The sequence below is a fragment of the Pseudonaja textilis genome, chromosome 4, assembly GCF_049901715.1.
Source record: "Pseudonaja textilis isolate UNSWEBS1 chromosome 4, rPseTex1.2, whole genome shotgun sequence".
In the NCBI taxonomy this organism is placed as follows: Eukaryota; Metazoa; Chordata; class Lepidosauria; order Squamata; family Elapidae; genus Pseudonaja; species Pseudonaja textilis.
Window position 1 is genome coordinate 49,688,615 of NC_141993.1, and position 14,878 is coordinate 49,703,492.

The 14,878-nt window shown below is 35.4% G+C and overlaps 1 protein-coding gene across 12 annotated transcripts in view; it reads left to right on the top strand.

The window, feature by feature from the left end:
• LCOR (ligand dependent nuclear receptor corepressor) overlaps positions 1–14,878 on the top strand; it is a 72,019-nt gene that overhangs the window by 2,525 nt on the left and 54,616 nt on the right. For 3 of the 12 annotated variants that reach the window (XM_087932893.1, XM_087932894.1, XM_087932887.1), the window contains exons 2-4: positions 66–175; positions 1,751–1,970; positions 4,770–4,862. The exons of 4 other annotated variants lie outside the window; for them this stretch is intronic. The gene's annotated coding sequence lies outside the window, so the exon portion shown is untranslated. Of the gene's footprint in view, positions 1–65; positions 176–1,750; positions 1,971–4,769; positions 4,863–14,878 lie in introns of those variants that run through there. 5 more of the 12 variants (XM_087932895.1, XM_087932889.1, XM_087932888.1 and 2 more) reach the window with 3 other exon arrangements.

Sequence of the window (14,878 nt, forward strand, 5' to 3'; positions counted from 1 at the left end):
TACACTGGGGAAAAATATTATCTATGCTAAATGCTTCACTCCTTTTCCTCTTGCCTTCTTTGCAGCCCCAGTTTCCATTTGGGTGTACTTTCCCCCTCTTGTGTAAACAAAAGATATGAAGGAAATGACTAAACTGTGAAGGTTAATCACCTAGTCATCCAGATTATTTTTGGAGGTAAAGTACAAAAACATTTTAGACAGTCCAAAGTATAATTGTGTTAGTGATATTTTATCTTGATAGTATTGTACCTAATAGTTTGAACTTCACATTGATTCATTTTATGAGGTGGTATTTACTTCATGTACCAGCTCTCATAAAATTACTAGAATATATTAAGGTATTTTCTGGTCCTTATTTCATAGAAGTGAAACAATTGTGTACGTAATTTCATTTTCATTTATGAGAAAGGAAAGCCTGATAATATAGAATAGTATCTGTTTTGTTTGCATAGCTAATGTTAGGTAGCAGAACTGAAAAAGATATCTTGTTATTTCAGAGGCTAGGTTCCACTCAATTTGTTTACATATTGTACAAGGCAGGTAATCTAGCCTTTTTAAGGTAACAAGGAGAGGAAATAGAAGGAAAATGGCATGTTTATATTGGAGTGATATAAAATCATTAAAATAAGATCATGAATCTTGTTTTTCTTAAGCACTCTGAAATATATAAAGGCATAACTACATATTTTAAACACTACTTGTATGCTTTGATTTGGGATACAGAAATAGCTCTTAAAAATGATATTACTTGCTTAGAAATGAGTTATTCTACTTTTATCAAGATAAACTCCGAGATTTGGAGTAAATGCTATATGCTGTTTAGAAACTAGAAATAAATATTATGATTTCCTTAATGTTTGCCTGTATGTCAGGACTACAAATAGAAATGATGATTTGTAAATAAAAAACAAGTTATCAAAATCTATCTTTTATAACACAATAAAAGGACTATAATTGGTACCAATAAGATTATATGTTATTGTTTTTGATTTGCATGTTGCATACTAACTGACTTCACCTAATCCTGTTAAATAAGAATTATTGCAAATGGAATAACTCCTTCAGATTTGTTTTCTTAATTTTAAAATGTTGGCATGGATATTAGAGCAAGTGAGAAAATAATTATTTGGTTTCAGATAAAATATGCCATTTATACACATTGGAATGCAGGGAATAAATTTACAAAAAAAAATTCATGCACTTTCATAAATTTTTCATGAAAAAATCCCATTATAGTTAGTATACTAACTTATAAATAGCTATTCTACCAGGAGAATTTTAGGATTTATTTGAGATAACTTTCTAGGGTAAAGATTATATTTAGAAATATTTTCTAAATATTTCTAGTAAATATTTTTACTCAGTCATTTGGCAGTTAATGGCCATCTCTTTCCAAATCCTTAATAAATACCCATTATTGTACATTTATTACTTCTGGTTATCCTATTTGCAGATATTGAAGCTCATCTTGAGGTTTTTTTCATCTCTTGCAGCTCCACTGTTCAAACGTGTAGTTATTTTATGTCAGGTGAAGAAAAAAATGGCCTGATGTTGTGTATAATTTTTAAATGTACATATAGCAGCTTGCCAGATTTGAATTTCAGACTTTTTGAACCACAAGATGAAAATCTATAATTGTGATAATGTATCTTTTTATGTAGATTAAATTTATACTCTCAGAAACATAATTGAATTTGTAACTGAATATTTTAGTCTTTTGCTTATAAGTATAATTTTATCATATTTATAGGTAATGTAGCAGAAGTTGAAAGAGCTGGCACTATCTGATTTGGAAAAGAATACTGATGAAACAAATCCTGTCTTCAGAGAAAAGTATTCAGTTATACAGGACAGATGAAGTTCAGGAAAGGCCTCTGGCAAAAGAATGACAATGAGGTTAATGTTAAGCGCCCTATGTTCCTTTGCCAGGCATCTGGTAGTACTTTGTTGGTGAACACACAACTAGGAAGGTACATAAAAATGTCAAAGTTATTAATTTGTTGTGCACTGTTTAGCTAGCAAATCTCTGAAAGTCATAAAAATTGAATAATAGGAAACTGTAGCAAAATCTCAGAAATTGAGAATAAATTTATGTTTACATTAGACTCCCTCAAGATTGTATACATTGATAAAAGTAGACAAAAGAGTATTTCATTACAATTATCCAAGGTTGTATTGTAACTCCATGATTATCAAAAGTGAGACATTAATTTTTAGGAAAATAATTAGATTAGGAAAAATTATAATTTATGCAGAAATTGTTTCAGCTATCCAAGAATGAAAGTCATTTCCTCCTTTATGTCTGGTAAGCAATTTTATAAACCTTGTGGTAGAACTGTATTAAACATTTGATTATAAAAGATTGTGTCATGCTGATCTACTTTGTAATTTTTTAAATTCTATTGTAGCCTCTTCTAATGGGAGACACATCTTAGTTAAAAAAAAAAGGATAAGAAGTCTTTTTCACTGGGGATAATTTATAGATAATCACTATATGGTGAATCAAAGACCTCAAGAGAGATATTCCAGAGGGTTGACTGGACTTTAGAAACATTAAATGTGTCTTATAACTGAGGAGGGAATGACTTAACTCAAAAAGCTACATTCTGAGATGGAAGCTAAAGAGTGAAAATGGTATTTTGTTGATGCATATTTATTAACCAAGAACTCCTCAGTATGTAAAATATGTGACAACTGATAACCTATTCTTTCTCAAATATAAAACAATTATGTTTACATAATTGTTATCTTCAGTAACACTTATTTTCATGAACTCCTATTTGCAGAGTTCCCTAATTTCTTAGCAGCATACTTGCAAATATATTCATGGTTTTTTAAAGCAATGAAAAATGTTAAAGCAAGTTAAATTTTATAAAACGTGCAGTTGTATGTTTTAAGCACTCAGGGACATATACTGTAGTTAAGGAAACAACTTATATGTAAACATACATTGCCATTTCATCAAGTGTGAAGTGACCAATGTATTTAAAAGTGTCTTTGTCTTTAGCAGATGCAAAAATAATAATTGAAAAAGGGTTGGGTTCCATCATGCATGTGTTTCAAAGGGAAAAGCTGCAGTGTGTACATGAATGTGCCTTTTATAAGCGACATGCACACATTCTGCTAAACATAATAAAGTATCTCATAAAGTTACCCTTAGGTTAAAGATGGTTCTGAATAAATAGCTTGCTTGAATATTTTGATGTCATGCAGGATATTCTATAGATAATGAAAGAAAATCCTGTCTTACAATTCCCTCTCCTAAAAATAGTATTGCCTTTCTTTTTTCCCCTTTGTATGATTAGATGTTTCTTTGTTTAAACAAATATTCTGTTTGATGATATGCAGTAATAAGCCTTGAAGTTGGCCCATGTTATATCAAGTAGTTTCAGCATTTCTGTCTATGTAGTCAGTATGATTCAATCCCTTCTTGATGGCATATAATCAATATGTTGTCATATCTCAGTATTTAGATTCTAAAATTTTACTTTGCAATTTATTGTTACCTTACATGTATTTTACCAGTTTTTTTTCTGAGGAAGTGTGTGTGTGTATATGTATTTTTAGTCCTGAAGGTCTGAATTCCAATCCTTCTGAATTATACGATATAAGGTTATTTGTGAGGGGGAGGGGCCAAGTGTGGTACAAGCAAACTAAAGATCCCAGACAAAATTGCAAACTAATAATTCTCAATAGATTCTGAATAAAAATGGATTTACAAAATGATAGAGAATAAGTCTATGAGAGATAATTGGTCTGTTGATCAAGAAACATTTATTTTTGAGACCGAGTACAGTTGTTGAGGCTTGCTATTTGTTGACACATTATTTTCCCAGGTTGTTTTTAATAGTGTGCTGAAAACAGTATGAAGAGAAATACATAAAGTCATCTATACTATAGTGCTGTATTGTCTTTTGTCATGAGATAAGCCGTATATGTTAACCAGAATAATATGTAAAAGACTGCCATTGATTCAAATCCATATAATTGCATTGTACTATTTGCTTGAAACCAAAGTAGCCAGAAGGTGTTTTCTGCCAAAAAAAAAAAAAAAAGGAAGGAATTGCTAGACTATTTTTCATAATTTTTCAGTTAGATTCTGTTGGAAAGCCCAGTGAACCTTCAGTCTTATTTTAAAAGCATTTATTGTTGAATTGTTTCCATTAAAACAATAGTTTATTCTGACAAAAGAAGCTAAAATGTGTTCTTCTTTTGTAAATTCTGGGCCTAATTTTTTTACACTTGATGGAAATAAAATCAGTGTAGAAAAAAATTGTCTCTACCACATAGCTTGAAATCTAGGTAGAAAACTAAATACCTTAATAGGAATGTGTACCTTTTGCTTCCTAAGCATGCTTACTGCATCTTTCTTAGAGAGGAAATGCCGTTTTTCCCTTTTAAAGGTTCTGTAACTAGAGTACAAGGATCATGTGTATGAAAGTAAATGAAGGTTTCTATAGAAAGTGTCCATGGTTAATTTTACTCGGTGTAGTGAGGCGAGAGTGATTTTATTGTGGCTGAGAAATGAAACATTTCTACTTCTGCAGTTTTCTTATCTCTCACTGCTCTTAGTATATTGGGATTTTTGGAAAGCATTTTCATTGTCTGTTGAACTCTGATTGCATATCATTGTCATGTTTGTGAAATATGCATTTTCCTTCATGTCTTCCAAAATCCATTTGTATTTTTGTTCTTGCTAATGTTTATAGCAGTACCCAAGTAGTGCCATCTGTGAATTTAACTAACATGCTGTTTACCCTTTTTTCCAGATCCAGTTTCTGATCCTACTTCCACATTTGGGAGTATGCAAGGGACAAAAACACCTCTTTGCGTAGCTTGACTGGATGCCCCAAAACTAGGATGTTAGTATGTTTAAAACTATTTTCGTTTCTATATTGTCTTGCCAATGTATGCACATTGGTTGTTTGGCTAGAATAGCATTGTAAATGCAAAAGAAAGTTAGCTTCTGTAAATTTGGCCAAGATGTCCAAATTGTCTGGCAAAAGCTGGGCTTCTCATTAATCTATATGTGATAGATTTTTGGAAGCATAAATTAAGGTCTGTTCTTTTTGTCAGGAAAGCTAAGAAAATTGTTTTAAATAATTTAAAATGAACCTGGAAGTCTCATTTTAAACAGGTTGCAAGAAAGTGCATAGTAATAACATAATGTGGTTTGCATTAGATTATCATTAACTAGTTTTAGATAAGTTGATAATTGAACTAGTACTGTCCTTTAGGTACTGATCAGATAGTTATTAAAATAATGAGATTGTATTTTCCATTCTAATTTGATTTTAAAATCTGTAACTAGGTCCCACAGTTGAATATTCATAATTTTTATTGAGATTCCATGTTGAATAGATAGATTGCTTGAAAAATATGATTTCTTAGCTGGTTTATATTGTTATATATCCATACTGTTAGTCCTCGACTTATGATCACAATTGAGCCCAAAATTTATCTTGCTAAGTGTGACATTTGTTAAGTGAGTTTTGCCTCATTTAATGACTTTTCTTGCCATAGTTGTTAAGAGAATCACTGTAGCTGTTAAGTTATTAATTGGGTTAAGTGAATCTGGCTTCCTCATTGACTTTGCTTGTTAGAAGGTTGCAAAAGGGCATCATATGACCCCAAAACACTACAACTGTCATAAATATGAACCAGTTGCCAAACATCTGAATTTGGATCATGGGGATGCTACAATGGTCTTAAGTGTGAAAAACAGTCATAAGTCAATGTTTTACTTTTTATTTTAATTTTTTACTAGTTGATAATACTAAATAAAAAAAATAGTGGGAAAGCAAGGGAGGGAGAAGGGAAGGAAAATTGTTGGGCAGAGGGAAAAAAGAAAGAAAAGCTGTTGACTTTTGACTCCCTTTGGTGCAGTAGAATAAGATAATAGCATCAAACCTCAAAGTTACAGCGACACTGAAAAAAGTGACTTATAACCATTTATCACACTTATGACCGTTGCAGAATATGCATCACGTCATCAACATCTGGATGCTTGGCACCTGATTCATATTTATGATGATTGTACTGTCCTTGGCTCATGTGATTACCTTTTGTAACCTTCTGACAAGCAAAATCAATGGGGAAGCCAGATTCACTTAACTGTGTTATTAATTTAACAAGTGCAATGAACAAGTAACAAGTTCATTTAACAAATCTGGCAAGAAAAGTCGTAAAATGGGGCAAAACTCGTTTAACAAATTTCTCACTTAGCAACATATATTTTGGGCTCAATGTTGGTTGTAAGTCAAGGACTATCTGTACATTCAGTCACTGCAGTGATACGTTTGTCTTAGTTTTTTCCACCCTTACCCCTTTCTTTGAAAAATATAAAGTGAACATTACTATATAGAAGAGCTGCAGTAATTTATTTTGCACTAAATAGAAACAGAAGAAGGTAGGGATTACAGGGAATGGAAAAAAATATTCTCTATTGCATTTTGCCTCTTATGAACTGTCTTAAACTTTGAGAGGCAACTGGTGCAGTTTTCACAACTCTGACAGATATCTCTCTCTCTCTTAGCCAGCATTGTCACTTTCTGTTTCTGGAGATGTCACAGATTAGTATACTTCATTGAATTTGATTTGGTGGCAGGTGGGGACACTTTTTGTTCCTGTTTCTTGATGTGGTTATTCAAATATACAGGTTGAAGCTTTTTAAAAGTGTTTTCAAATGTTCCGCATTAAAGATCCTGTGTATTTTGCAAGTGTCCTGTAGGTTAGAGCAATTATAATGTAAAAATGGCAAATGAATAAAGAGATGTTCAAGATAAAAATGAAAATATGAAGAAAAATAGAGAACAAAACACAGTACAGTAGTTGAAAGAAACAAAATGGATGAGTGAAGGAAAAAGTGATACCTAAAGCATAGTATTGAAATAGCAGGTGATGACAATAAAAGAAAGAGGTAACAATAAGGGATATTTATACAAAAGAGAGAAATGTTCAGAATGAGAATTCCGTTACAAATACTATATACAATCTGTTTAGTAGGGTGCCTTTTAGGACAGAGGTCCACAACCCCCAGTCCATGGATCAGTACTGGTCCGCAGCCTGTTTGGAACCAGACTGCACTACTGAACAAAGCTTCATCTACATATATGCGGGATTTAGGTAGCGCACACACCCCTTCCAGTTCATGGATTCCCCCCCCCACCATGAACTGGTCCCTGCTGTCCAAAATGTTGGGGACTGCTGTTCTATAAGACTTGAAAATAGACTCTTCCATGTACTGCTCTGTTCGTATGTAATGGTGAGCTTCTCAGTAGGAAGAGTTAAATGAGCCCCTGAAAATTTCTTTCATAATTTGTTTATCATAATATGCAAACTTAACTTCATTGGCGTTTCTCTTCTTAAGAAGTCTGGAATCAAAAGACAAGAACCAATGATGGGTTCAACTCGTACTTATTGGCAATACATCAGCCCAGAGATCCTGGTTTGTGTGTCATACCAATGAAGAGTTTTAAAGGCTTAGATGGTTCTGCTGGCATTTAATGCCAAGCACGATCAATCGAGCACTATGAATTAGTGCAATATTTATTGCTAGAAAGCCAACATTTCTAGAATTCTGAATTATGGTGATAAATGCACTGTGATAAGCATTCCTTCTGATTTCTGAGTACCAACTTTATCTCTTTCTTTGAGATGTGTAACAATGTGTAACTTGTAATGAATAGGAGTTTTTTTGAGGTATTATATTTGCTGAACTACTGTATTCTGACCCTGGTACTCTGCATCTCTGCTTATCAAAGAAGACCTAACATTCCTAAGTAAGATCATAAAAGAAAAGCCAATTACTTCATGAAATTTGGTTGAGGCAGGAAGCAAGGTAAAGTCTATAGTTGGCAGTCCTGAAGTGCAGATCAGACTAACAAACTAATGTCATAAAGGTCTAAAATTATTTTTATTGAAATGGCTAACCCTAACCCCTTCCTCACTTTATCTTTGTGAAAATGAAAGAGGAGCCTGTCTGAGACATTTTCTCAAATTAGTTTTTGGAATAGATTTAAGTGATGCTTTTGTGACTGTTGTCTTGGTAACTAATCTTTCCATTGTCCTTCAAGGACATTTATGTCCTCACCACTAGCAGTGTTTAGAGATAAGACTTCTGAAAAATTAAACCACATGTAATATTCAGATGACCCAAATGATCACAAAGATGTCACAAAAAAAGGGGTCAACCTATTATCCAGAGCACCTGAAGGCAGGACAAGAAATAATGGATGGAAACTTATTAAGGAGAGATCTAACCTAGAACTAAGGAGAAATTTCCTGAGAGTGAAAACAATTAAGGGAACAAATGGCTTGCCTTCTGAAGTTGTGGGGTCTCCATCACTAGAGGTTTTTAGTAAGAGATTAACCACCATTTGTTTGAAATGGTATAGGATGTCCTGCTTGAGCAGGGGTTGGACTAGAACTTCTAACTTAGTTATTCTGATTTTCTCTTATCACTGTCACAGTTTGTCCCAAGTGGAGAAGAATGAACCCAAGATTTTTATATACTGATGTCAAGACGATTTATCATGCTTTTAAACACATACGCAAAGATTATCATTTTGCTTAAAGTGTTTATCAGAGAAAGCTTTGAAAAAGAGAGATAAAGGAGAAAAAAAAATCTTTATCTTCCTACCCCAGGATTGCAAGCTCATAAATTATGAATATGTATGTGAATACATATAACAAATATAGCAAATTCCCCACATAGTTTTAAAATTATGGGGCTGCCAGTTTGAAACCCCTGACATAGAGTATTTAGTAAAAGTTCCTTTATCCCTGTGGAGAAACTTCCACAACTGCAAATAATTCTCAAACTAGGAAAAGCTGAAAGCTGTGTATAATACACTATCAGAAAGTATTGGCAATACAGCAGCATAAAGTCAAGATCATTAACCCAAATGAAACAACAATTTAGAGAGAAGAATTAAACAAGTGACTTTCATTTATATATCTTTACAAAAAGTAGTTACAAAGGTAGTTTGATGTACATTTTCTGAAACCAGTTCTGATTTCCTGAGAGAATCATCTGAATTTTTTTAGACTTTATAGAATGTAATTTAGAATTATAGAATGTAAGTTAGAGACTGGAGGATATGACTGGTTTTTTTTTTAATTTAAATTGACCTGAATTCTTGACCCTAGATTCTATATCTGAATATTTTTATTTCTGCTCTTTGAAATGAGGAGTGTAACCGATGCACACAATTATATCCAGAAGGTGTGACTAGCTAGTTAAGTTATTTTGCAAATACTATTAGAGGAACTACTTTGCATTACTCGCCACGTTGGGTTTTTGGGACTGGTGATATATTTCTCAGGATGAAATAGGAAATATGTATCTCCAGGGAGTCATATTACATCCTGGGTTACTAGATCATACTACCACTTTTTTCTGATTTGGAATAGTAGCATGATTTAGACAAATGGTGGGAAAATCAGAGGTTAATGGTGTGGCTTACAGTACAGAAACCAGAAAAGGATCCATGTGGATGTCACCTTGGGGGAACATAATGTTCTAGACCACGGGTGGCCAACCTTTTGGACCTCAGGGACCACCAAACTCATAATTTTAAATCCCAGGGACCACTAACTGGTTTGATGGGCGTGGTCTAGTTTGTGGGTGTGGCTTGGTGGTCATGTGACTGGCTGGGCATTGCTTGTATGTAAATATTATAAATATTTATATAAATATTGAATTTTTTATAAAAAAGAGCAATTTTTACCCAAAACCAGGCAAAGCAGGCAGGCAGATTGAGTTGCTCACAGAATCATTCAGTGATCTATCTATCTATCTGCAGTCGGCTAGCTCAATCTCTCAATTTTGCTTGCCCTGAGTCTGCACTGAATAATAGAACCTTCAGTCCTAAGGGAGGTTCGGCTGTGCTTAAAAGAGCCGAAGATCTAAAAATTAGCTAGAAAGCAAGAAATCCAACCATTTCCTACTTCCTAGCTAATCTAAATCTCCCAGCACAGCAGAACAGATGATGGTCAGAAAAAGGAAAAATAGCAATTTAGCCGACTAAGTTTGCTGAGTAACGAGTGAGTGGGAGGGGAGGATTCCCGCTGGCCATGTGGGCTTCTGTGCAGCCTGGATTAATTGCTTTGGGGAGTGCTCTGGGGTTGAAATTTCTCTGCGGCCCACCAAAATTTTCTCACGGCCCACCAATGGGCTGTAGCCCACCGGTTGGCAACCGCTGATCTAGACAGCGGGAACCATAGCAGAAAACACTCTTCTTTTGGACCCTGCCAAAAGGTCTTTCTGAGTCAAAGGGACCCTTTCTCTGGCACAAGTGGGGTGGCTAGCTCCATTAAGGTAAGCCGGTTTCCTTAGCCTTGACCCATGCCATGAAGGGCTTTAAATGTGATAATAATCAACACCTTGAATTGGACCTGGAAGGAAACTACCATAGTAGCCAGTACAACTCACAGTAGTGCAATATGGGCTTCCCTAGAGGCCCTAATAACTGCCAGAACAGTTGTGTTCTACCCCAGCTGAAGCTTTCAGATAAACTTGTAGGGTAACTTCATGTAGAACACATTGCAGTAGCCCAGGCATGAGATGACTAGGGCTTGAGTGACTATAGAGTTCTCAGCCCTTTCTTTACACTTTTCCTTCAGGAATCAAGGTTTGAGGAATCAAGGTGTGTTTAAACAATTTTGAGCGATGGATTCTATTCATCCTGTTTTCACCCTGTTTACTACTAACTTTCAGAACAAAGGTTGTATTAAATGAATTTATTTCTGCTTGTTTTCCAATTTCTTTCTGGTGAATAGACAGAGGAGAATTTGTTCCATACTTTTGGGAATGATGGGGTAAAATGCCAAGGAGAAAGTGGGGATTATATTGCATGACATTTTTCTCAGATGTCCTTATTTTGCCTGCAGGATGGATCACACAATAATTTTGATTTTTTTTGCACCTTGTTCAGGTCAGAGTTTCTTTGTGTGTGTATGTGTGTGTGTGTGTGAAGTTCTATTCAGGAAATACAAACCAAGATATTTCAGTCCAGGGGTCCCCAACCCTCAGGCAACTGACTGGTACTGGTTTGTGGTTTGTTAGGAACAGGACGGTACAGGTGGAAGTGAGTGGCAGGCAAGTGAGTGAAACCAAAACCACCATTGCTCCAGTCTGTGGAAAAATTGCCTTCCTTGAAACTGGTCCCTGGTGTCAAAAAGGTTGCAGGCTGCTGTTTTAGTGCATGAACAGTTTCAGTGGATTAACAAACCATCTTATGTTTGTCTTTGTACCTGCTAAAGTTATTTCTGTTTTCAGTTTTTAATTTGCACATATCTTTTCTATCCATGTGAATGTCAGCAAAATAGTTCCAAATGACAAATTGGAAGTAGACACTATGGAAAAAGGAAAATCAAATTGCTGTAGTATTGTCAAGAAGTTAAAGAAATTGAATTTAACTTCATTTTGTGTATGTAATATTCCTGTGGAAAATTAGTAAATCTATTTCTGGGATCACGGTCTGAGGTTCGGGTTTTTTGGAGGGGTGGGGGGCATGTTGAATAAAACAGTTTGCTGACCAGAAGTATTTACTATTTAAAGCAATTTGTAAGAGAAAGGCATTTACAATTAGTTGGCTAATCAGTTAAAGTGAAAAGGTATGTTGCTTTTCTTGTCCAAATCATCTAAGAAGATGAAGACATAGTCTGTCAGGGCAATTAACATTTCAGTTGAAGGTGAAGACATTGATTATCTGGGGTGCAGATTTGTTTTATCCACATCAATTAAATTCCATGATATAGGAGGAATGGTTTTAGAAAGCTGCATTTTTTCAGTCTTGGCCCCTAACCCCAAAATTGTAGAATTGTGTTCTTGTTGCTGTTCATATGTTTTACCAAAAACATGCTTGGATTCTTTTGAGCACTTCTCTCTATGAAGTATTACAAGTTTCAGAGATTAATATGTTTTTAAATCCTCAGGAAGACACCAGAGAAAAGTAAAATCAAGCCTACTTTTTACACCCCATTTAATTTCGTCTGGGGTCTCTTCTACCAGACTTGACTATATGTACCGTGTTCCCAAATAATCAAACGTGACTATAGACTTGACTATATGTACTGTGTTCCCAAATAAACAAAAATGAGGCAACAGTTTTTACTTTGTAACTATAGAAAATTGAGCAAACTTTTCATTATTCTCCTTTACAAAAATCATTCTTTAAGGGGTTATTTTTTGTACTCCTTTTATTTTTTAATAATATTAGAATAGAAGTTAAAGTTGTGTGTCCTATTTACTGGTCAAGTTTTCTGGCTTCTCTAGTTTTCCCTTTTGGGCTTGAAAATAAGCACTCGGGCTTATTTTGGGGGGAGGTCTTTTTTTTTTTTAAGTGAAGGAGCAAGCATGGGGGCTGATGGGAGTGGGAGCATAGCTAATGCTGCCCCCCTTTCCATCTCACTATCTGCTTGCCCGCAGCTGCAACAGGCCAAGTTCTTGGCATGTCCCGCCCTCCATCCACCCTGCCTGCTGGCCCAGCTGTTTCTGAGAGACATCTTGGTTGCAGTGGGTGCTGTGTTGGCTGCCACCAACTGCCCATGCTGCTGCTGGCCTCACAGAGGTTCTTCGCCCTCCTGGCAGAGTGGGTGGAGGCCAGGGCATGCCGAGAGCTTGGCCCCAAATGAGGCCATAGGCAAGCAGACAGTGGGACAGAGAGGGAAGGACCAATGGTAGCTGCCCAAACACTTTTTGCCCAGAGGGAGAAATGACGGAGCCTCAAAGTTTCATCTCCCTCTGGGTGAAAAACATGCAGCAGAGCCAGGCGGAAGCAGAGGCAATCCCAATGCATCACCCATTCCATCACATTATCTCTTGGGTTGTCTGCGACCGCGCTGAACAATGTGAACCATCTCGGGCGTTGGGATCACCCCAAACCTCTGCCAGGCCACACGAGCCTCCCATGAGGCAACCATGCAGCACTTCTGGATCACCTGTTTTCTCCCCTCCCCCCGCCTCCACGCTTGGACTTATCGGTATTTGTGCTGTGTTAAGGGCTGGCAGGCTCTGGCTGATGCTGGACACCATCGACCCCGCGCATTTGCTACCTCTCATGCTGGCCATGCCCAGCCCCCCGAGCTTATTTTCAGGGTAGATCTTATATTAGGCCCATTTCAAAAAATCAGTCTCAGGTTTATTTTGGGGATGGGCCTTATTTTCAGGAAAATCTTCAAATTTCCAAATCTGTTTTAGCAACAATAAATGTTGGAAGTAATTTTTTAAATTTTATTTGTAATTTTGTTTGTACAAATTGTAATTGTACTTATTCAATATAAGATAAACATGTAATTGAACTTTGTACACTTGGCACATGTGGGCATGAACTTTCCTGTCGAGATGAAATACATATAAAGCATGTTCATATTATATGGTCTTGATACTGACTGCTGATACTTAGATATTAGAAGTTTTGATTGTAACTCTTTGTAGGAGCTTTGATTTGAGATTTTATAGCATTTTACTGCTTAATTGCATTTACAAATATTGTACAAGAAGTGAAAGCCAGTTTGGTGGTGTGGTTAAGGCATCAGACCAGAAACTGAGAGACCATGCCTTCTAGTTCTGCCTAGGCATGAAGCCGGCCAGCTAGGTGACTTAGGCTAGTCACTTTCTCTCAGCCTTAGGGAGGAGGCAATGGCAAATCACCTCTGAAAAATCTCGCCAAGAAAACCACAGGAACTCATCCAGGCAATCTCTTAGAATGGAATAGGACACAGTTGAATGAAAGAATAAAACTGTATAAGAAGTAATGCTTAAGTACATTATAGCACAACCCTATATCAGCCCGCAAAAGCCCATATTTTGATTATAGTACTTTGACTACTGGTGAATAACTAATTTTTGGTGTTTCAAAGCATTATTACTCTGTCAGGTGGAGTGTAAGGATTGAAGATTCTACTTATACAAAAGCTTCTTTGCCTGGAGACAGGTTTTTTTTTTTTTCCAATTCGCCCTCTTTTCTTACTTTGTATTGTATTGCTAGAGTACAAAATTTTATTTTAATTTTAAGCAAGTTTATAAAATAGTTACTTGTGACAAATAAAAACATAGGAGGGAGATTTTTTTTTAATCAATTAAGATTTGTTTGTTTTCCTTACCGTGATGTTTATGCCACTGCTACTTGTGAATAGTCATCATTAATCAATTAACTGATGTTTCAGATTTCATTCTGGCCATAGTGCTTTCAATCTATTACCATCCTGCTCTGTGTATCTATGTAATTCGTCTGGTTTTATAAAACTTGAAAAAAATTATGCAATCCAAATAACAGAGTTTATATAGTTCATAAAGGTCAATATAAAACAACACAACATGTTCAGATTTAATGATTGTGGTGGTAGAAAATCAACCAGAAAATCAACATAGAATTCTTCAAAATTACCATAGTCCAGTGTTACATTTTTAAACTTATTTATGTTTTCATATATATCAGTATAGTTCAAATATGGATTCCCGTGATTTTTGATTAGAAACAGCACACAACAACATAACTGACAAAAAGTCAAGTAATGTTAAGAACAATACCCAATTGTCCCTAATCTCATTGGCAACAATTATATGTCACATGCTATGCAAACTAGTACTAGTTTGCCTATCTTCTAAGCAGTAATAAGGCAGATACTAAGAACATCTGGAGGGTGTTTTAAGGGAAATGGGCTGAACGAAGGAACGTTGTCTTTTCCTCCTCATCCATTTAAACAGAAAGAACTTAAACATTCCTAAAATGAATGGAGGGGACAGGTATAGATCTATTGGGCATAATATGTAACAACATCTGCTCCAATCAACTTAGTTCCATACACTTGATGAAAAGGATAGTCTCTTATCTCTTTCCAAAACAATATCATAGAGAGAACTATTCTGATT